Source organism: Microtus pennsylvanicus, chromosome 3 (assembly GCF_037038515.1).
Source record: "Microtus pennsylvanicus isolate mMicPen1 chromosome 3, mMicPen1.hap1, whole genome shotgun sequence".
Lineage (NCBI taxonomy): Eukaryota > Metazoa > Chordata > Mammalia > Rodentia > Cricetidae > Microtus > Microtus pennsylvanicus.
In genome coordinates this window covers 16,506,209-16,530,546 of record NC_134581.1, presented here as the reverse complement: position 1 = coordinate 16,530,546, position 24,338 = coordinate 16,506,209, and the positions used below count along the sequence as shown (strand labels likewise).

The 24,338-nt window shown below is 39.6% G+C and overlaps 1 protein-coding gene and 1 pseudogene across 5 annotated transcripts in view; both read right to left on the bottom strand.

Moving 5' to 3' along the window:
- The window catches only part of Dock3 (dedicator of cytokinesis 3), a 364,288-nt gene that overhangs the window by 232,720 nt on the left and 107,230 nt on the right, over positions 1-24,338 (bottom strand). The window lies entirely within an intron of this gene.
- LOC142846945 (RING finger protein 11 pseudogene) lies at positions 7,628-9,498 on the bottom strand (annotated as a pseudogene).

Here is a 24,338-nt window from a genome sequence, read left to right as displayed (position 1 = left end):
ATAAAAACAAATTCAAACAATATGCAGCCACAAATCCAGCCTTACAGAAAGTAATAGAAGGAAAATCACTAACCAAGGAGTCCAACAATGACCACAATAACTCAGACATCTAGAGACCCTTCATCAACAAAAACCAAAGAAAGGATACACACAAACTCTACGACTGAAAAAAAAATGACCGGAGTTAACAACCACTGGTCATTAATATCACTTAATGTCAATGGACTCAACTCACCTATAAAAAGGCACAGGCTAAGAGATTGGATAGGAAAACAGGATCCAACATTCTTCTGTTTACAAGAAACACACCTCAACCACAAAGACAGGCACCTAGTCAGAGTAAAGGGTTGGGAAAAGGCCTATCAAGCAAATGGACCTAAGAAACAAGCAGGTGTGGCCATACTAATCTCTAACAAAGTTGACTTCAAACTTAAATCAATCAGAAGAGATGGAGAGGGGCATTTTATATTCATAACAGGAACAGTTCATCAGGATGAAGTCTCAATCATGAACATCTATGCCCCTAATATAAAAGCACCCATGTACATAAAAGAAACATTGCTAAAATTCAAGGCAGCCATCAAACCGCACACACTAATAGTAGGAGACTTCAACACTCCTCTCTCACCAATGGACAGGTCAATCAGACAGAAACCTAACAGAGAAATAAGAGAATTAATGGAGGTAATGAAGCAAATGGACTTAACAGACATCTATAGAACATTCCACCCAAAGAGGAAAGAATATACCTTCTTCTCTGCAGCTCATGGAACCTTCTCGAAAATCGACCACATAGTCGGTAACAAAGCAAACATCCACAGTTACAAAAAAATATTAGTCACCACCTGTGTCTTATCAGATCACCATGGATTAAAGTTAGAATTCAACAACAATGCTACCCCCGGAAAGCCTACAAAGTCATGGAATCTGAACAGCCAACTACTGAACCATACCTGGATTAAGGAAGAAATAAAGAAAGAAATTAAAGTCTTCCTCGAATTCAATGAAAATAAAGAAACAACATACTCAACCTTATGGGACACTATGAAAGCAGTCCTAAGAGGAAAGTTCATAGCACTAAGTGCCCACTTAAAGAAAACAGAGAAAGCTCACACTGGAGACTTAACAGCCCACCTGAAAGCTCTAGAAAAAAAAGAAGCAGACTCACCTAGGAGGAGTAGAAGACTGGAAATAATCAAACTGAGGGCTGAAATCAATAAAATAGAAACACAGAGAACAATCCAAAGAATCAATGAAACAAAAAGCTGGTTCCTGGAGAAAATCAACAAGATTGACAAACCACTATCCAAACTAATCAAACGTCAGAGAGAGAATTTGCAAATTAATAAGATCAGAAATGAAAAGGGGGACATAACCACAGACACAGAGGAAATTCAGAGAATCGTTAGATCTTACTACAAAAGCCTATATGCCACAAAACTGGAAAATGTAAAGGAAATGGATACTTTCTTAGATAAATATCATTTACCAAAGTTAAATCAGGACCAGGTGAACAATCTAAATAGACCTGTTAGTCGCGAAGAATTAGAAGAGGTTATCAAAAACATCCCTACCAAAAAAAGCCCAGGACCAGATGGTTTCAATGTGGAATTCTACCAGAACTTCCAAGAAGACCTAATACCTATACTCCTTAATGTATTTCACAATATAGAAACAGAAGGGTCATTACCAAATTCCTTTTATGAAGCTACAATTACTCTGATACCAAAACCACACAAAGACTCAACCAGGAAAGAGAATTACAGGCCGATCTAAGTCATGAATATCGATGCAAAAATCCTCAACAAAATACTGGCAAACCGAATCCAAGAACACATCCAAAAAATTATCCATTATGATCAAGTAGGCTTCATTCCTGAGATGCAGGGCTGGTTCAACATACGAAAATCTATCAATGTAATCCATCATATAAATAAACTGAAAGAAAAAAACCATATGATCATTTCATTAGATGCTGAAAAAGCATTAACAAAATTCAACATCCATTTATGTTAAAAGTCTTGGAGAGATTAGGGATACAAGGGTCATACCTAAATATAATAAAAGCTATATACAGCAAGCCGACAGCTAACATCAAATTAAATGGAGAGATACTCAAAGCCATCCCGCTTAACTCAGGAACACGACAAGGCTGTCCACTTCGCCATACCTCTTCAATATAGTGCTGGAAGTTCTAGCAATAGCAATAAGACAACATAATGGGATCAAGGGGATTCGAATTGGAAAGGAAGAAGTTAAACTTTCGTTATTTGCAGATGATATGATAGTGTACATAAGCTACCCCCAAAACTCCACCAAAGAAAATTACGGCTGATAAACAGCTTTAGTCATGTGGCAGGATACAAGATCAACTCCAAAAAATCAGTCGCCCTCTTATACACAAAGGATATGGAAGCAGAGAGGGAAATCAGAGAAGCTTCTCCATTCACGATAGCCACAAACAGCATAAAATATCTTGGGGTAAATCTAACCAAGGAAGTGAAAGATCTATTTGACAAGAACTTTAAGGCATTGAAGAAAGAAATTGAAGAGGATACCAAAAAATGGATGGACATCCCTTGCTCTTGGATTGGGAGGATCAACATAGTAAAAATGGCAATTCTACCAAAGGCAATTTATAGATTCAATGCAATCCCCATCAAGATCCCATCAAAATTCTTCACAGATCTTGAGAGGACAATAATCAACTTTATATGGAAAAACAAAAAACCCAGGATAGCCAAAAGAATCCTATACAATAAAGGATCTTCTGGAGGCATTACCATCCCTGACTTCAAACTCTATTACAGAGCTACAGTAATGAAAACAGGGTGGTACTGGCATAAAAACAGAGAAGTCGACCAATGGAATCGTATAGAAGACCCGGATTTTACCCCACAAACCTATGAACACCTCATTTTCGATAAAGGAGCTAAAAGTATACAATGGAAGAAAGAAAGCATCTTCAACAAATGGTGCTGGCACAACTGGATGTCAACCTGTAGAAGAATGAAAATAGACCCATATCTATCACCATGCACAAAACTCAAGTCCAAATGGATTAAAGACCTCAATATCAGCCCGAAAACACTGAACCTGATAGAAGAGAAAGTGGGAAATACCCTACAACACATGGGCACAGGTGATCGCTTCTTAAGTATAACCCCAGAAGCACAGGCATTAAGGGCAACATTGAATAAATGGGACCTACTAAAACTGAGAAGCTTCTGTAAAGCAAAGGACACTGTCACCAAGACACAAAGGCAACCTACTGACTGGGAGAAGATCTTCACCAACCCCACAACAGACAAAGGTCTGATCTCCAAAATATATAGAGAACTCGAGAAACTAGACTTTAAAATGCTAATTAACCCAATTAAAAAATGGGGCACTGAACTGAACAGATAATTCTCAACAGAAGAAGTTCAAATGGCCAAAAGATACTTAAGGTCGTGCTCAACTTCCTTAGCAATCAGGGAAATGCAAATCAAAACAACTTTGAGATATCATCTTACACCTGTCAGAATGGCTAAAGTCAAAAACACCAAGGATAGCCTTTGCTGGAGAGGCTGTGGAGGGCGGGGTACCCTCATCCATTGCTGGTGGGAATGCAATCTTGTGCAACCACTGTGGAAGTCAGTGTTTCGGTTTCTCAGGAAATTCGGGATCAACCTACCCCTGGACCCAGCAATACCACTCTTGGGAATATACCCAAGAAATGCCCTATCATACTACAAAAGCATTTGTTCAACTATGTTCATAGCAGTATTATTTGTAATAGCCAGAACCTGGAAACAACCTAGATGCCCTTCAATGGAAGAATGGATGTAGAAAGTATGGAATATATACACACTAGAGTACTACGCTGCGGTAAAAAACAATGACTTCTCAAATTTTGCATACAAATGGATGGAAATAGAAAACACTATCCTGAGTGAGGTATCCCAGACCCAAAAAGAAGAACATGGGATGTACTCACTCATAATTGGTTTCTAGCCATAAATAGGGGTCACGGAGTCTACAATTGGTGAACCTAAAGAAGCTAAGTAAGAAGGTGAACACAAGGAAAAACATATAGTTATCCTCTTGGATGAGGGAAGTAGACAAAATTGCCAGGGAGAAAAGTGGGATCTTGGGGGTGGGGTGGGATGGGGGTAAGGGGAGATGGGGAGAGAAAAGGTAGGAGGGAAGGAGGGGGGACTTGGGGAAACAGGAGGATCGGGATAAAGGAAGGTTCGATAGGGGAGCACGGAACCACAATTCTTAGTTAAGGGACCCACTTTAGGGTGGGCAGGAGAATTGACCCTAGAGGGGCTCCCAGGTGCCCAAGCTGAGGTCCCCAGTTAGTTCCTTGGGCAGCTGAGGATAGAGAACCTGAAATGACCCCATCCTAGCACAATACTGACGAATATCTTGCATATCATCCTAGAACTTTCATCTGGCGATGGATGGAGATAGAGACAGAGACCCACACTGGAGCAATGGTCTGAGCTCCCAAGGTCCCAATGAGGAGCAGAAGGAGGGAGAACATGAGCAAAGAAGTCGGGACCACGAGGGGTGCACCCACCCACTGAGACAGTGGAGCTGATCTACTGGGAGCTCACCAAGGCCAGCTGGACTATTACCAAAAAAGCATGGGATAAAACTGGACTCTCTGAACATGACGAACAATGAGGGCTGATGAGATACCAAGGACAATGGCACGCAGTTTTGATCCTACGCAATCTGCTGGCTTGGTAGGAGCCTAGCCAGTTTGGATGTTCACCTTCCTAGATATGGACGGAGGGGGGAGGACCTAGGACTTACCACAGGGCAGGGAACCCTGACTGCTCTTTGGACTGGAGAGAGAGGGGGAGAGGAGTGCGGGGAAGGGGAGAGGGGTGGGAGGAGGGGAAGAAGAGTGGGAGGATGGGGAGAAGAGTGGGAGGAGGGGGAGGGAAAGGGGAGGCTGGGAGGAGGTGAAAATTTGTTTTTTTTTCTTTATTCTTCTTTTATCAATAAAAAAAAAGAATGAAAAAAAATAAGGGAGAGAGAGTTTAACACAGATTTTTGCTGTTTGTTGGTGGCATGCTGTAGAGAGATTTCCTAATTCGGCAACAGCAGCAGAAAAAACGCTGTGTCATTTTAAAGTGCAGCTTCTTGGGGCTGTGCTGCCAGGTTGAACTCTGGCTTTAAAGCATTTCAATGGATTTTATGGGACTGGATGTTTGTGTTCCCGCTTGGGATCAGAAGGAGAGTGCTTGGAGACCTAACCGACGGCTCAGCGCTCCCTGCCTGCACCTGGGCAGACAGCAGAATCAGGCTTAGGCAGGTGGAAGAGCATGGCGGATTCCTGCTGACATACAGAGATGTGTTTTCAACTGCGCAGTGCTCTGCGTGTCAGATTTGGCTGTAACTTGGATGAAAAGAGTTTCTGTGCCACACGCTCAGTCTCAGAATTAAAGTGCTGAGTGCCGCTCCTACCTGGTGGCCCCAGAGCTAGCACAAAATGGTATGTCCTCCATTTTGAAATTTTCCTGACTAGGCAGCAGGAAAAAACTGGCTGTTTTAAAATGCCGGCTTTCTGGGCTGTGCCGCCATTGCGATCTCTGTCTGGCTCCTGCAGGAGACAGAGCTTTTGAATGGAGCATTTGGAGTAAAGCTCTACGGCTTGCTTTATGGCAATGTGGACTGCTGTGTGCTTGGAACTGTGTGTGGCTCAGGGAACCAAATGGCTCTGAGGCAGGAGCGGCTTGGCTCAGCTCTGCCAGGCTGAACTGTGCTGGTCTCAGGCAGGAACTATGGTAATTACCGTAAAAACAGCGCAGTTAAGGTTTCAACTGGGCAGGACACAGACGGTACTGTATTACCTGTACATGGTGCAACTTAAGTTTTTAAGAACTACTTAACATTTTAAGAAATGCTCCTGGATAGTAAAAAAATTACAGATTCACAATAAAACAGATTCAGACAGACCACTAAATGGATCACAGTGTTGGATGAGTATACGTAGGCTTGAGAGAGAGGGAAAAAAAATAGAGAGAGAATAAAGTTAATCCCTTAAAAAAAAAAAGGTAAAGTCTTTAAAGAGACAGAATAAAGTGATAGAGTAAATATAAGCCACACAAAAATGGAAAAGTCACAGAGAGTCTGGATTCTTTGTATTATTGTGCTTTCTTTAAAATTTTTGACTGTAAAGGAGCTAAGTACAGATAGACATTTCATTATATGGACTGCCAAATGGAACCAGAACGGATATCATAAGGGTATTACGATTTCAAAATTTGGATCTAAGGATATGCTGCTTTGGAGCAGGTCTTCTTTTGTTTTCACAGAGAACCAGACCCTGTGGATTGCATCTATCCCTATATGGTATGATAGACTATGACCTCCCGAAAAGTTGCTGTGAAAACCCTCAAAAAATTACTTCATTCAACTGCCAACTGAGCTAAACCTGGCACACAGGTTACACCCTAAATGATCTGATTAACAGCGCCCCCATTCAGCAGGAAGCAGTTTGGAGAGAAAAAACTGCACCCATGTTCCCAAAATATTGTTTATAAATGTTCTTTTACATTTAAAGGGGGAAATGATATAGGTATGAATAATTTGCATTGGTATGGATTTTAAGGTCAATTTTGTTATATGTATATGTATTTCTGATCTTGATTAAGGCATTGTGATTGTGTAGTTCATTTTTAAAATGTAATGTATAACTAGGAAATATAGGTTGTTGATGGATAATCATAAATAATAGTCAAGTTTGTAGTCATGTTACTTAGATTTTCTAGATATATAGAAATATTTTTCAGATAGGCATTCTTCATATCTCTCAAAGGCTGCAGAATATGGCATTTAAAATATTTTAATAACTTAGGACTTTTCATGACAATGAGACATGTCTGCTCCTGGCAGCACCAATCTACTTCGAGAGGAAGATGGGCATCAAAGAGGATCCTTATGGAGTTTGATAGCCATTTGGGCAAGAAACTTCTCTTGCCTGGACTGTTGCATAAAATGGACACAAAGAACCCGCAGAGAGAGGACTGCTGAACTTGCCTAAAGGTGAGACGGTCTTTTGGGGTTCATGACTCATGAAAGAGTCTGCAAGACATTCTGCAGGACACAGCAGAAAGTGACTGAACTGTCTTTGAATTTTCCTGCTTCATGGAAATGTCTCTGGATACTATGGGTCTGAAGGCCGAAGATGGTTGCCCCAACGGTACAGAGGAACTTTGGGTGACTGTCCAGGCAGCAAGATGTCTCTGTCATTTCTAGAGCTTTGGATTTCTTGTTTGCTTAGGTAATATTATATCCTTCTGGAGTCTTTGATGGAGTTGAAGAATGGTTAGTTATAGTTATAGTTTTCCTTGGTTATAATAAAAGATAAAGTAGATATAAATATTGTAACTGTAATTCTTGCTTGATATCTGTTTTGCTATATGTAATTTTGCTATGTTAAAGTTAAAGCCTTTCCTTTTTGTTTAAACAGAAAAAGGGGAAATGATGTGGGAGTCTGCTGTTTTGTGTTGATTTCATTGGTTAAATAAAGAGACTGCCTTGGCCCTTTAAGAGGTCAGAAAATTAGGTAGGCGGAGTAGACTGAACAGAATGCTGGGAGAAAGAAGCAGATTGAGGAGTCGCCATGATTCTCCTACCGGACACAGATGCAGGTTAAGATCTTCCCTGGTAAGACACCTCGTGGTGTTACAGGGATATTAGAAATGGGTTAGGTCAATATGTAAGAGCTAGCCAATAAGAGGCTGGAACTAATGGGCCAGGCAGTGTTTAAAAGAATACAGTTTCCGTGTAATTATTTCGGGGCATAAGCTAGCCATTGGGGTGGCCGGGTGCCGGGGACGCAGCCCCGCCGCTCATAATACAAGTTATTACCATATTAACAACCAAAACAATAAGACACACAAGGAAGAAGATATCAAATCCACTTTGCGAGCACTGGCTTCCTGACACATCAACTCATTTTTAATAGAAAAGGAATAGTGTATCTCAGTTTGCTTAGGAGCTAGGAGATCACTTTGAATTTTGCATTTCCTAACTGCAAACAGAATACAGCATTTACAACAGGTTATAAATAAACTGATTTTCAATCATAGAGCCAGCCCCAATGATAATAATACATTATTTTAAAAGACCTAAGTGAATGAATTCAATTTCCAATGGAAAAAAAAAAGAACCGTGTAAACAAGCTTAAAACTGAAGCACAATTAATAAAACTCGAGAGAAATTGTGGTTCAACCTGAAGATCCAAAAAGCAAAAAAAACAGCCAGCCACTGGGTCTTACCTTGACCTCAGTTTTAAACGGTGATCCTGTCTCCCAAAATCTCAGAATGACACTGTGAGTTGAGAGTTGAGAGTTTCCTCCCGTTCTATAATCCTCTGTAGGGCTGGGATTAAAGGTGTGCACCACCATGATTAAAGGCATGCACCTCCTGGTTTCTATGGCAACTAGTGTGGCTACTGAGATTAAAGGTGTGTGTCATGGCTACTGGGATTAAAGGTGTGTGTTACCATAATCTGTTCTATAAGGCTGACCAGTGGGACTATTTTACTCTCGGCTCTTCAGGCAGTCTTTATTTATTAAAATACAGTTGAAATGCCACTACATAAAACTACCAGTTTTTGTGCCAGTGTTATAAAATGTAGCTTTTAATAAAACCTTGACCCAAATGCCAGTAACTTCAGAAAAGAATTTGGATGGAAGAAGAAACATATCTCCTTTAGGAAAAATAACAACTATCTTTTTTTCCCAATCTTCAACACACACAATTTAAACATGTACAATTGTTGTAACACTTTACGTAATTCCTATGTAGTGGAGTAAGAACAAGGTCTAATAACAACTATAAACACTGGGGCAAGGCTTTACATAAAAATACCAACCATTCTACTTTCCCCCATAAGTGTCTAAAATATCATATACTTTCCTCAACATCTACAGCCATCCAGGAATTTTTAGAAAACTTCTGTGCATGATCTTAATTCCTAATCCCTGGCCCTTGGGGTTCAGTGAAAAAAGATCAAAACCATTAAAAGTGATGGTTCACATGAAGTCAAATGTGAGGCCCTGGCTCAATTAGTCTCTTAGGGTGAAAGCAGTGCTGCATCAACTGGCTCCATCAGGAGGGGCACGTGAAGGATCTCATCAACCAGTCATCTATACAGTCCAGGTGATAGGTGTGTATGCATGGTAGAAATCGAATTAGGTCCCCATAAACAAAGTCCATCATATAGATCACACACTCTCGGACCCTTTTTTCTGATCCATCTCTTCCAGGGTCATAAACTCCTTTAGGCAGATGTTGTATAAGGCCTATTCTTTGAGCTACTCTAATTTGTTCCTCTTCAAGCACCTGAGTTGATAACCAAATCAGGCTAGGTGTTGGATGAACTTGTTCCTGATTTGGCTCCGTCCTCTCGCCAAAGCTAGCCCTGTCGGACTGAGACTCGTGAAGGGGAGAGATGTCATCTGAGGGCGGGGATCTGAGGCAGTTCCCCATCTTCCGGGGCTGGGATGTGTGCCTGAGATCTGGGGGAAGAAGAAAGCTGTGACTCAGTCTCTCGCACACTCAGAGGTGAGCTTGCTCAGCACTGCATGGTTCAAGACAGCAGGCCTGGGGTTCAGGGGGCGGCTCCCTGCTGAGGGGCCCTTCATAACAGCCCAGGGAAGGGGAAGTAAGGCAAGGGTTTTGGAGCATTCTGGTTTTGCTAACAATGGCATAGTCAGCAGAATACCAAAAAAAATTAATAAAGCAAATTTTAGGGTGGGCATAGATTAGAAAATCACAGGCCCAAAATGTTTATGTAGTTTTATAATGTCTCACTGTGTCACTCATGGGAACTATTATACTAAGTATGTCAACCTATAGAAGAATGAAAATAGATGCGTATCTATCACCACGCACAAAACTCAAGTCTAAATGGATTAAAGACCTCAAAATTAATCTGACCACACTGAACCTGGTAGAAAAGAAAGTGGGAAGTAGTCTACAAAACATAGGCACAGGAGACCACTTCCTATGTAGAACCCCAGTAGCACAGACAATAAGAGCAACAATGAATAAATGGGACCTCCTGAAACTGAGAAGCTTCTGTAAAGCAAAGGACACTGTCATTAAGACAAAAAGGCAACCTACTGATTGGGAGAAGATCTTCACCAACCCCGCATCAGACAAAGATCTGATCTCCAAAATATATAAAGAACTCAAGAAACTAGACTTTAAAATGCTAATTAACCCAATTTAAAAATGGGGCACTGTACTGAACAGAGAATTCTCAACAGATGAAGTTCAAATGGCCAAAAGACACTTAAGGTCATGCTCAACCTCCTTAGCTATCAGGGAAATGCAAATCAAAACAACTTTGAGATACCATCTTACACCTGTCAGAATGGCTAAAATCAAAAACACCAATGATAGCCTTTGCTGGAAAGGATGTGGAATAAGGGGAACACTCATTCATTGCTGGTGGAAATGCAAACTTGTGCAACCACATGGAAATCAGTGTGGCGGTTTCTCAGGAAATTCGGGATCAACCTACCCCAGGATCCAGCAATACCACTCTTGGGAATATACCCAAGAAATGCCCTATCATACTACAAAAGCATTTGTTCAACTATGTTCACAGCAGCATTATTTGTAATAGCCAGAATCTGGAAACAACCTAGATGCCCCTCAATGGAAGAATGGATAAAGAAAGTGTGGAATATATACACATTAGAGTACTACTCAGTGGTAAAAATGACATCTTGACTTTTGCATGCAAATGGATAGAAATAGAAAACACTATCCTGAGTGAGGTAACCCAGACACAAAAAGATGAATATGGTATGTACTCACTCATAAGTGGATTCTAGCCATAAATAAAGGACATCGACCCTATAATTCGTGATCCTAGAGAAACTAAATAAGAAGGTGAATCCAAAGAAAAGCATATAGTTATCCTCCTGGATATTGGAAGTAGACAAGAATTGCCAGGCAAAAATTGGGAGCTTGGGAGTGGGGGATGGATGGGAGTAAGGGGAGAGGGGGAGAGAGAAGGGAGAAGGGGAGAATGGGGTGAGCTTGGGGGAATGGGATGGTTGGGATGGAAGAAGGGTGGATATGGGTGCAGGGAAGTAGATATCTTAATTAAGGGAGCCATTTTAGGGTTGGCAATGTTTTCCATTTACTGTGCATGAGTATGTGTGTTCTAAGTGCACAGTGTATTACCACATGTATGTATATTAGGGTGTCCAAAAGTAGATGGAGGCTTAAGGACAGTGTGAAGGGTCCTGCTTTCGCTCTCTACCTTATTCCTTTGAAACAGGGCCTCTTACTGAACCTGTAGCTAGGCTAGCCGTCAGAAAACCCAAACAATCCTCCTACCTCTGACTGCCACAGCACTTGGATGACAGACTCACAGAACCACACTGAGATTTTTACTGGATTCTGGGGATTTGACCTCGAATTTTCATTCATTTAGCAAGCTCTCTTACTCACTGAGTCAAACTTTGCAAATAAACTTCTAAATTAAGCTTTTGGTGATTTTAACAACAAAAATAAAGCAGAGAAAGTCCAAAAGACCCTGGGTAAATTGCCATGGGCCATGCCAGAGGAGCAGTGAGTTGCAGCTGAAGTTCCAGGTGTCAGCCCAGCAGAAGAGAATCCTCTGCTGGGTCAATCTCGTTTAGGCAAGAACACAGGACTAAAGACCCAGGAATGCCTTTCACTTCTCCTGTGCCGTTTTGTTGCAGCTCTCTTTCTCTGGTATCCCAGCATGGTGTGAGTGGACATGGGGGGATCTCCACTGCCTGTAATAGATAGTGTGTTTATCTCTTGCAAACAGCCTGTTCTACTGGGCATTTTTACCTGCAGACTGTCAAGAAGATGACCTCTCCCTAAGACGTACTATCTAATTTGATAATAATGATGATAGCTTATATAGAGTTTTGATGAATAAAAATAAATACAAGATTATGTTTCACATCCAGGGTCTGTGAGTCTCACCTAAGGGCTGCAAGGATTGTAGCTCAAATTAATGACAAACAATTGAGTCCCAGTAGCCCAGCTAGTTTAAATTCTTTTAACCTTAATGTTGGGAAATGTGTTCACAGGTCCTGGAGTACAACACAGCTGAAACAATGTTTTGAAAGTAATGAAGTTATACTAAGATGTCTTTGTTAAATAACTTTGAGGTGAAAAACTCCAGGAGATAACCTAAAGTTTTAGAAAGGCACATAGTTGAATGTGTGGTGTTGAAGGTCCTTCTGTCTATGTGTTGCTTTTATTGTTTAATGAATAAAGAAACTGCCTTGGACCTATACCAGGGCAGAACAGAGTTAGGCGTGAAAAACCAAACTGAATGCTGGAAGAAAGAGAACGAAGTGGTAAGACGCCATAGTCCACCAGTTGGAACATTGTCAGTAGGTCACAAGCCTCGTGGTAAAATATAAAATAATAGAAATGGGTTAATTTAATATGTAAGTGCTTGCTAGGAATATGCTAGAATCATTGACAAAGCAGTGTATTAAATAATGTAGTTTCTGTGTGATTATTTTGGGTCTGAGTGGCCAGGAACAAACAAGTGACCTCCATACTACAAATGTGAAACCCTTTAAGGTCAGGGAACAAGAACAAAGCAGCCCAATTATTACTGGCTGACATACTCTCCTTGCTAGGTTTGGTTGATTACCAAAGGTGATGATTAAATAACCATTTTGCTCCCAATCTCCTGATACAAAAGAAACTATTAATGAATGGATGTGTACCCTAAAGATTTAAGTAGAGCTGATTCTTTTTCCTATATAAAAGTTTAGGTTTGTAATTCCTTTAAGATTCCTTATAGCATTACCTTTCAAGATAAGTAATAAAGTAACTGGCCCTTTCTTTGTAACTGCAAAATGCTGCCTGACAGTAAAAAATCTGACAAGAACACCTTACTGCCCACATGTTTAAACTGTAACAAGTTGCTTGGATATGAATATATATGGGTTCTTGGGATAATTTGTTTTTCACCTGTAATACATAAAATGTTTAATCATGTGAGGGAGATAGAAAACATGTTTTTACTTAAAATCATTTACTTGAAAAATGGAATGCAACTATTTTGACTCTTATACTGCCTGAAAGATTCTGTAGGTATATAAAAGTTATGGAAAAACACAAGAGAGAAGGGGGGAGGAAATAAAGAGAAAGAAAATATAGAAAGGGAGAATAAATAAGGAAACCATCAAGAGAGTTTGTGAGTGTCTTTTTCCCTAACCTACCTCAGCTAGAAAAGTTTAGCCTCCTGGATTCCATGGATTCCTATCAAAGCTCTGTGTTGCTGCAGGCTGCCCCCCCACAGCAGTAGTAAATCGTTATAGAAAAAAGGACAAGCCTAACAGATAGCCTTCAGTGAACTACTGTGTGACCCAGGGAATTTGCACAACTCAAAATATGCTATGGGATAGTGACATTTAATCAAGTACCATGGAACAAACCACCAACTACTCAAATGTCTCATTACACTAATGATACATAAACCTTTCCCTCCAAATATAAGTCTGGTTTGGGAAGCTTTCTAGCTCACCTGAGAAGAGATGGTCCATGAATCTAAAGAAGTACCAAAGGACCTAGCTTGTTGGTAAAATTTGGGGGTTTTGTCTGGCTGAGTAAGATCCACATATTTCCACAGGAAATAACAGACAAAGTATAACTTTTCCTTCTTCCACACATAGTCAAACCAGTATAGGATCTTGTGAGGCTACTGTACTACTGGTGGGCTTTTTAATCTCACATTTGGCCCAGATATTGAGGACCCTCTACAAACTAAGTGGAAATGTAATAGTACGGAAATACACAGAAGCTGTACCATGACTTTCATTTAAGCAAAACTGTTATCAGACACAGGCAACAGAGACATAATACATCTCAGCCTAAAGAGGTGAAAGTGCACATAGATCAGGATGGATTCAGTTGTAGATGCTGTCAAGGGACAAATGGCTCCAAACAGCCTTTTGTTCTTGGCTATAAAAGGATGTCTTTTGGTGTCAAGGTTGTTTTAAGCAATTGGAAATCAAATGCAGGCGATTTCAGTACTCACTGGAACTCCCAAAACTTTTCTGTTTTCTGTCTTATTAGTTTTTGCGTCTTCGTATTCTTTATTAATATTTCTAAATCCCCATGTTGGGCGGACTGAGAAGCCATTGATAATAGCACTGGGACCTATTTCTACTGCATGTGCTGGCTTTTTGAGACCCTAGTCTATTTGGATGCACACCTTCCTAGGACTGGATGGAGGGAGGAGGGCCTTGGACTTCCTACAGGGCAGGGTACCTTGCCCTCTCTTAAGGAGGGAGGGGGAGAGAGGAGAGTGAGTATGGGAGTGGGAGGGGAATGGGAGGAGGGGAGAAAGTGTAAATTTTTGAATGGAAAAAAATAATGAAATACCTCTATATACATATTACAATGGCTAAAATTTGGAAGGTGGACAAGAGTAAATGCTGATGAGAATGGAACTCTCATAAACATTGTCAGAACACTAAAATAAACAAACAAACAAACAAATAAATAAATCCCCATGTCTCTACCCTGGTAAGAGGTATTTTTGTTGGGGCTGGTCCCCAACAAATTTATATATATAAAATTTGGGCGTGTGTATATCCATTGTGTATATGTGTATGTCTCTACATGTGCATTCATGCCTGTGAATGCAGCATGTGAGTGCCTTGGTGCACATGTGAAGATGAGAAGATCTGGGTGTCAGTTCCCAACCATCCCTCCCATGTTTGATACAAGGTGTCTTTTCTGTTTTCTGGCCATGTGATGGCTAATCTTGGTTGCTAACTTGACTATCTCATTAATCAACGAAAAACCCAAGTACTTGGGCAAGCATGTGAAAGATTTTCTTGACTGGATCATTTGAGAAGGGAAAAAAATCTGGGCAACTCATTCTTGTGGCAACCACATAGAAGGGCATTGAAGGAGGGAATCTTGATTTTTAGCCATTTATCCTCACTCTTGCTCCCAAGTTTATCTACCTTGTTGCTTTGGCATTCTTTTGCTTGTATCAGAATCTACTTCTTGATGATTACAACACAGAGTCTCTAGAAATTCCCTAGGACTCCAGCACCAGATTGGGAACGATGAATATTTAGTCTATTTTTTTTGTTTGTTTTCTTTTTCTGAGACAGGGTTTCTGTGAGTAGCCCTGGCTGTACTGGAACTCACTAGATAGAACAGGCTTGCCTCAAACTCACACATCTGTCTGCTTCTGCCTCCCAAGTGCTGGGATTCAACGTGTGTGCCACCACTGCCCTTTTACATACTGAACAACTACAACATTATTTTCCTTTCCCACAGTAGTCATTGCTGGACCACAGATTGTAAGCCACTCTAATAAACCACACATATTTTTTTTCATTGCATCAATTCTGTTCCTTTAGAAAAACCCTAACTAGCACGTGTCATGCATTAGTCATGTGCTAGCTGACCCACAAGCATCCAGTGATTCTTCTGTCTTCACCGCTAATCTTCCTAGAGAGGCAAAGGAATTATATACAGATGCTGATGCTGTATTTACAGATTTTACATAGATTCTGGATAGTTTGAACTCAGGTCCTCCTGTTTATATAACAAGTTCTTTTACCCACTATACCTTCTCAATAAATTTGCTATATTACATTTATATAATTCCACAAGTTATATAAAATATAAAATTATAATACTAAAAGCAGTTTTGATATACAATGATTGTTTTAAAAGAAACAAAGAAAACCTCAACCTTTTAATGAAAAATAAGTTGTTTTAGGGGTGCAAAAATGTTGCTCAGAATTAGTTCCTTGTTAGCACCTACATTTAAAAACCTCTCTCTGGCAAAACAATACAATCCATTAAAGGGATCTTAATACCAAAAAAGGGCCAGCTGTGCCATAGGGGCATAAAGATTGTTTAGAGATGTAGACATCTGAGACTCAACCAGTGCAGGAAGACGTTTTCTCTTAACTATGTTAATTTAGATCCTTTTAAAAAAAATCACAAATTTCCTCTTGATGTAACATAAGAGACCAGGCAAGATTGACACAATACACAAGATAAACATTTTTGCAAACTGTCATATCTCCCTACTGTCCTTCTCAAAGCCTATTTACCTTTCAGATGTCATTTGTGCTTCCATACATGTTTCTTCCCCCACCCCATGCTCCTCTAAAAAGCCACTTATTCTTCCAGAAGTATCTCTCTGCCCCTTCTGTTCCCCTATTAAAACAGTGTAATGAGCTCTCAAATCTCACTGCTGCTTTGGTTATTCATTTCTTCCATGATGCTCTTGTGCACATAAAATTAAAAATAAATCTCTAAGCTTTTTCTTCTGTTAAAAAAAACACAACTCAGTTGAAATCTTCAAATAGATTAAGAAGAAAGATAGTAGGTCTTATGGTTGATGAATTATAACATCCAAACGGTGATATAATTTCTATGTGAAATGTCTCCCACAAGCTCATGTATTTATACACATGGTCTTTAGCTGGTGGCTGTTTCTGAAGGTTGGGGACTCTTTAGACGATAAAGGAGGAAGTCAGACACTGGAAGCAGGACTTGAGGTTTTATAGTCCAGCTCAATACATATCCTTTTCTCTATTTTCTGACGGTTGAAAAAAGATGTGACCAACCACCTCATATTCCTGCAACTAAATAGTTCCCACCACGATGATAGTATCTCTTCTTAAACTACACATCAAAATAAATCCTTCATTCCTTAAATTGATTCTTGTCAAGTATTTGGTCATAGCAACAAAAGTAACTGATGTAGACAAAGGAAAAAACAGGAAATTATGGACAGAAAATGTGTTTGGACAAGAAGAATAGACCAAACTTAAGATTAGTAGGCACAGAAAACACATTTAGTAGAATAAACAGAAAATTCTCTGATCTTGGTAAAGAGAAGAATCTATAGTAGGTACAGAAGGGATGTAAAACTTAAAAATGTATATGCCATAAAAAAAGGACTCCATGTGCTCTCCTTTAATCTCAACACCCCGAAGGCAGAGGCAGGCAGATCTCTGTGACAGTTTGAGACCAGCCTGGTCTACAAAGAGAGTTCTAGGACAGGCAGGGTTACATAGAGAAGCACTCTCTGGAAAACCCGATAATAACACCAACAATAATAATAAGTAAAAATAAAAGACTCCATTTCACAAAATACTTAAATTTCCCAGAGTACAAAACAAAGATTATTGAGGCCCCTCTGAAGAAGAATCAAGGTTCATAAAGACAAGCCCATCAGAAAAACAGCCAACTTCTCAACAGAAATTTTAAAGGCTAAGATGGTATGGATTTTTTTTTTCAGGTTCTACAAGCAAATAACTGCCAATCTAGATGACAGCATCTAGTTAACTTGTAAAGACAGTACAAAACTACAGGGTTCAAAAAAAAAAAAAACTAAGTCAGTACCGGGGGAAATACTTAAAAGATCCCACACATAGAAAAGACATAGATATACAGTCACAAAAGCACAAGAAAAAATACACCTCAAAGGGATATTTAGAGAAGCAAATGTAATTAGAAAAGTATCAAACACTAATAACTCAATAAATTATCCAAACTTATTATAGAAATAAGGGAGGGGAAAGAACATGGAATATTTAAAACAATTGGAAGAAAATAAACTAACAAGAATTAATACACATCTTTCAACAATAACCTTGAATGGAAATGGTGTTAATTCTCCAACTAAAAGACACAAGCTTACCAAATAGATTAAAACACAAAAACCAACTGTGTCTGTCAAGATACTGATTTCACCTGCCAAGCCAGGGTAAAAGGATAGAAAATTATATTCCAAGAAAATGGAATCTGAAAGCAAGCAGTAATTGATCCTTGCATCCTTTGAAGCATGTTTCAAGCAAAACTTAGATAACTGAGACAAAGAAAGTCACTACATAGTGATCACAGATTATTTATATTGATCATATAAAAATTCTAAATACATGTGCATGAAACAAAACTGCACCTAGTTTTATAAAAGAAAAACTCTTGGATATAAAGAAACAGTTGGACCTCCAAGAGACAACAGCCAAAGGAGTGAAGGGAGTAAGAATGGTAATTGGGATGTAATTGTATGAGAGAAGAATAAAAAAACTTAAAAATAATTTTTAAGATAATTTTTTAAAATTAAAAATAAATAAATGAGTTATTTTTTTAGAAAACACAACTAACCAGACATTAAAAAAGAAAAGGAAATAGATGAGCATCAATATAAAAATAGATTCATTATCCACTCTCACTGATAAAGTGATCCAAGAAAAAAAGTTTTGATTTAGGTCTATTCTATAGACCAAATGGACTTAACAAACATTAACAAACTATCCCATCCAATCATAAAAACAACCAGAAACCTGAAACTTCCTTCAAAACAGATGTTTCAGGCCATAAAGCAAATACTAAACTCAAAAACACTAAAATAATTCTGTGTATCTTAACAGATCATAATATATAAAAACTAGAAATCAACAACAAGGAAAAATACAGAAAATATGAAAGCATACAACAATTTAAAAATAACTCTGGTAGTTGTTAAAAGTTCCTGCTGTTCAAGGACAGGAACTTAGTTCCCAACATCCAACATTATACATATCACAGGAGCCTGTAACTACAGTTCTAGAGTATCTGACACCCCTTTCTGCCTTCTAAGGGCAGTATACTCACATGCACAACACACACACACACACACACACACACACACGTAATTAAAGTTACACAATTGAATGAATAGTAAGTCATTAAAAAAATCAAAGATGAAAAATTTAAATGTATAGAATCCACAATGTCCCAGAATCTATGGGATACAGCTAAAGCAGGTTCTAAAAGGGAATTTTAGCATTATGGGTACTCAAACACCCACAGATATCTAAAACATCAAAAATAAGCCAAACCAAAAACCAAAAGAAAGAAAAAAAATCAAGGTTATGGGAGAAATTAATGAAATTAGGACTAAAACGATGATATAAAATATTAATGAAATAATTGGTTTTTAAAAAGATAAAAAACTGATAGCCCTTGGTCAAAATAACTAAAAGAATAAAATTACAAATGAAATGGGAGATATTACAACATATACCCCTAAAATCCAAAGGATAGTTAGGGACTATATAGCAAACTTATATCCTACTATACTGGAAAATATAACAGAAATGGATAAATAGCTACAAACATAGGGTCTACCAAAAGACAAACAACTAAGAACCTAAATGGACCAATAATAAGCAATAAAATTAAATAAATAATTAATAATAATTAAAAGATTGCTAATAATTAAAATTCATCAAAGAACTAATTAGATACTTTTAAGATAATTTATGTGTATGGGTGTTTTGCCTGCATGTATGCTTGTGCACTGTGGGTGCACAGTGCCTTCAGAAGCCAGAAGGCAGCATTGCATCCTTTGGAACCGGAGTTAGACATGATTTAACTGTTGGGAATCTAACCTAGTCTTCAGGAAAAGTAGCCAGTGCTTTTAACCACTGATATATATCTCCAGCTCATAATTTATCAGACTTTAGATAAGAAATAATATCCCCCAAGATCTGGTCCTACTAGGAAAAGGTTAGTAGAAAATGAAAGGGGGGAGGACGTGATTTTCTGTTTCTATAACAAAATCTATGCAGAAATGCTATCCAAATGTTAGATGTGCTTTCCTCAGCAAGAGAAAGATTTGGGATCTTCTCATAGCAGGTTATGAGCCTATAGAAAAAGCTTCCCAACTAATGAACATGCACTGAGTTTCCACCACACATTTGCACTTCACTGTTGTCCATTTGTGTGAGAGCATGACCTGACTGTCAGTGTCCTAGAGTGTGCAAGGTGCCTTTTGGAATTGTACTGCTTGTGCTGAAAAGCATGTTTGATTTGGTAAATAAGTTATTTAAATAGGCTATATGAGAATTTTCCTATGAGAAACTATAAGTTGCCATATTTTTAGTTTGCTTTTAAAATGTTTCTTTTTGTTGCTGTTGTTTTTAATGTTACTAGACCATTAAGCAAACTTTTATCAAAGTCTACATTGTACAGAAATGCATTTCAACTGATTAAAAGTTCAAAATCATTAAAGAGAAATTACAGCACCAAAACTTGCCCTCCTGTAATCACACTAGGATCACTATTCAAACTAGTTTTCTAGGCATTGTTCCACAAAATCCTATGTAAATTTCAACATTGGAATTCTTTCTTTATTTACTTATTTCCTCTTTTAAAAATTTTTTATTTAAAAGGTTTTTTCATTTTACATACCAATCACAGTTCCCCCTCCCTCCCCTCATATTGACCCCTCTACACTGTTCCCCCATCTAACTTCAGAAAAGGTAAGGCCTCCTCCCATGGGAGTCAACAAAATCTGGCATATCAAGTTGAGTTATGACCAAGCTCCTCCCCGCTGTATCAAGGCTGAGTAAGGTATCCTTACATAGGGAATGGGTTCCAAAAAGGTCAATCCATGGACTGAGGTGATGTGGGATTCCTCTTTGTTATGCTGTGAATACCACTGGTTAATAAAGAAACTGCTTTGGCCCATTGATAGGGCAGAGTAGAACTAGGCGGGAAAACTAAACTGAATGCTGGGAGAAAGAACACAGGGTCAAGAGAAGTATTGTAGCCTTGCCAGAAACAGACACCAGAATCTTGCCCAGTAAACCACAGCCTTGGAGAAATACACAGATTAATGGAGATGGGTTAACTTAAGATATGAGTTAGCCAGAAATACGCTTAAGATATTGGTCAATTTATTTTACAATGGCACGGGGTTTTGATCCTACTTCATGTTCTGGCTTTGTGGGAGCCTAGCCAGTTTGGATGTTCACCTTCCTAGACATGGACAGAGGGGGGAGGACCTTGGACTTTCCACAGGGCAGGGAACCCTGACTGCTCTTTCGAATGGAGAGGGAGGGGGAGAGGAGTGGGGAAAGGGGGAGAAGGGTGGGAGGAGGCGGAAACTTTTTTTTTCTCAATAAAAAATTAAAAAATACAATTGGATTCTAAAAAGAGATATTGGTCAAACAGTATTGCAAATAATATAGTTTCTGTGTGGCTATTTTGGGTCTGAGCAGCTGGGAACAAACAAGCAGCCTACTACTACACTGTGGATAAATTCTGGTCCCACTGCCGATGGCCCCACGAACTGCCCAAGACACAGAACTATCACCCACATTCAGAGGACCTAGTTTGGTCCTATGCAGGTTCCCCAACTGTCAGTCCAGAGTCTGTGAACTCCTGCTAGCTTGAGTCAGTTGTCTCTGTGGGTTTCCCCATCATGATCTTAACCCCTTTGCTTGTATAATCCCTCCTTCCTTTCTTTGACTGGACTCTGGGAGCTTAGCCTAGTGCTTAGCTGTGGATCTCTGCATTTGCTTCCATCAGGTACTGGATGAAGGTTCTATGATGACAATTAGGATGGTCATCAATCTGATTACAGGGAAGGCCAATTCAGGCACCCTCTCCACTATTGCTAGGAATCCTTTTGGATTCCTGGGAATTTCCCTATCACCAGATTTCTCCATAATCCTATAACGGCTCAATCAAGGTATCTCTTTCCTTGCTCTCCTTCATTTCTTTCCCTCCCTTTGTAAGTCACTTTGGAAACCAGTATGGCAATTTCTCAGAAAATTGGGAACTACTCTACCTCAAGACCTAGCAATACCACTCTTGGGCATATATTCAAAGGATGCACATTCATACCACAAGGACATTTGCTCAACTATGTTCATGCCAACATTATTCATAATAGCCAGAACCTGGAAACAACCCAGAAGCCACTCACTCAAAGAATAAATAAAGAGAGCCTGGGACGGGGAGCTCGGGGGTTCCTTGGCCCCCTGTCCTTCTTGGGCGCTCTGCAGGGCCTCTACTCCCTGGGTGCTGCCTCTTTCTTCCTGGCCCACCCAGCTTCCGTCCAGAGCCCTCCCCACTTCGGCCCCACTGCCCTCTTTCAGCGTGTGGCATCGCCCAGCCCAGCCTGTCTGGGCGCTGGGTCCGAGTCCTCGGGGCTCCCGGGCAGGCTGCACTTCCTTTGTTTCTGTGGCCTGCATGCACAAAGCGGGGTAGGCGCTTTGTTTGTGAGCTGCCCAACCAGCACGGAGGCCTGATCTCTAGGCGCCAGGAGAACCAGCGTTGGGGAGAGCCAGCCTTGGGCACGGAGACCTGATCTCTCGGCGCCAGGAGAACCAACATTGGGGAGGCCGCGTTGGGTAGGCAAGGAGACCTGATCCAGTAAAAGAAGATCCATAAGGGAGCATTTGGAAGAAGAGATGGGCAGACGGCAAGGAGACCTGATCCAGTAAAAGAAGATCCATAAGGGAGCATTTGGAAGAAGAGATGGGCAGACGCCAAGACAAGAATTCGCCCAACAAACTGAAAAGCAACATGAAGCCACCAGAAACCAGCGACCTCACAAAGGAAGGACATGAACACCTTAATCAAGAAGGAGAAAAGACTGACTTCATGAAAGTGATTGACGCCCTTAAACAGCATGTAAAAAACGCCCTTATAGAAATGGATGAGAAATATAACAGAAAGTTTGAAGAATTGAATAAATCAGTGAATGATACCCTAGAAAACCAAGGAAAAACAATTAAAGAGATAATGGAAACAGTTCAAGAATTGAAAACTGAAATGGAGGCAAAGAAGAAAACACAAACAGAGGGCCGGCTGGACATGGAAAATCTAGGTAAACGAATAGAGACTACAGAAACAAGCATAACCAGCAGAATACAAGAGATAGAAGAAAGAATCTCAGATTCTAAAGATACCATAGAGAAAATAAACACAATGATCAAAGAAAACAGCAAGTGCAACAAACTCTCATCACAAAACATTCAGGAAATATGGGACACAATAAAAAGACCAAACCTAAGAATAATAGGAGTAGAAGAAGGAGAAGAAGTGCAGCTCAATGGTCCAGAAAATATATTTAATAAAATTATAGAAGAAAACTTTCCCAACCTAAAGAAAGATATACCTATGAAGGTGCAAGAAGCATACAGAACACCGAATAGGCTGGATCAAAAAAAAAAACATCCCCTCGCCATATAATTATCAAAACACAAAGCATACAGAATAAGGAAAAAATATTAAGAGCGGCAAAGGAAAAAGGCCAAATTACTTACAAAGGTAAACCTATCAGACTTACACCTGACTTTTCCATAGAAACCATGAAAGCCAGAAGGTCCTGGATAGATGTACTGCAGAAACTGAGAGACCATGGATGCAAGCCCAGATTACAATACCCAGCCAAGCTTTCGTTCACTATAAATGGAGAAAATAAAATTTTCCAGGATAAAAATAAATTTAAACAATACGCAGCCACAAATCCAGCCTTACAGAAAGTAATTGAAGGAAAATCACTAACCAAGGAGTCCAACAATGACCACAATAACTCAGACATCTAGAGACCCTTCATCAACACAAATCAAAGAAGGAAAACACACAAACTCTACGACTAAAAAAAAAATGACCGGAGTTAACAACCACTGGTCATTAATATCACTTAATGTCAATGGACTCAACTCACCTATAAAAAGGCACAGGCTAAGAGATTGGATAGGAAAACAGGATCCAACATTCTTCTGTTTACAAGAAACACACCTCAACCACAAAGACAGGCACCTAGTCAGAGTAAAGGGCTGGGAAAAGGCCTATCAAGCAAATGGACCTAAGAAACAAGCAGGTGTGGCCATACTAATCTCTAACAAAGTTGACTTCCAACTTAAATCAATCAGAAGAGATGAAGAGGGGCATTTTATATTCACAACAGGAACAGTTCATCAGGAAGAAGACTCAATCCTGAACATCTATGCCCCTAATATAAAAGCACCCACGTACATAAAAGAAACATTGCCAAAATTCAAGGCAGCCATCAAACCGCACACACTAATAGTAGGAGACTTCAACACTCCTCTCTCACCAATGGACAGGTCAATCAGACAGAAACCTAACAGAGAAATAAGAGAATTAATGGAGGTAATGAAGCAAAAGGACTTAACAGACATCTATAGAACATTCCACCCAAATAGGAAAGAATATACCTTCTTCTCTGCAGCTCATGGAACCTTCTCGAAAATCGACCACATAGTCGGTAACAAAGCAAACATCCACAGTTACAAAAAAATATTAGTCACCACCTGTGTCTTATCAGATCACCATGGATTAAAGTTAGAATTCAACAACAATGCTACCCCCGGAAAGCCTACAAAGTCATGGAATCTGAACAGCCAACTACTGAACCATACCTGGATTAAGGAAGAAATAAAGAAAGAAATTAAAGTCTTCCTCGAATTCAATGAAAATAAAGAAACAACATACTCAACCTTATGGGACACTATGAAAGCAGTCCT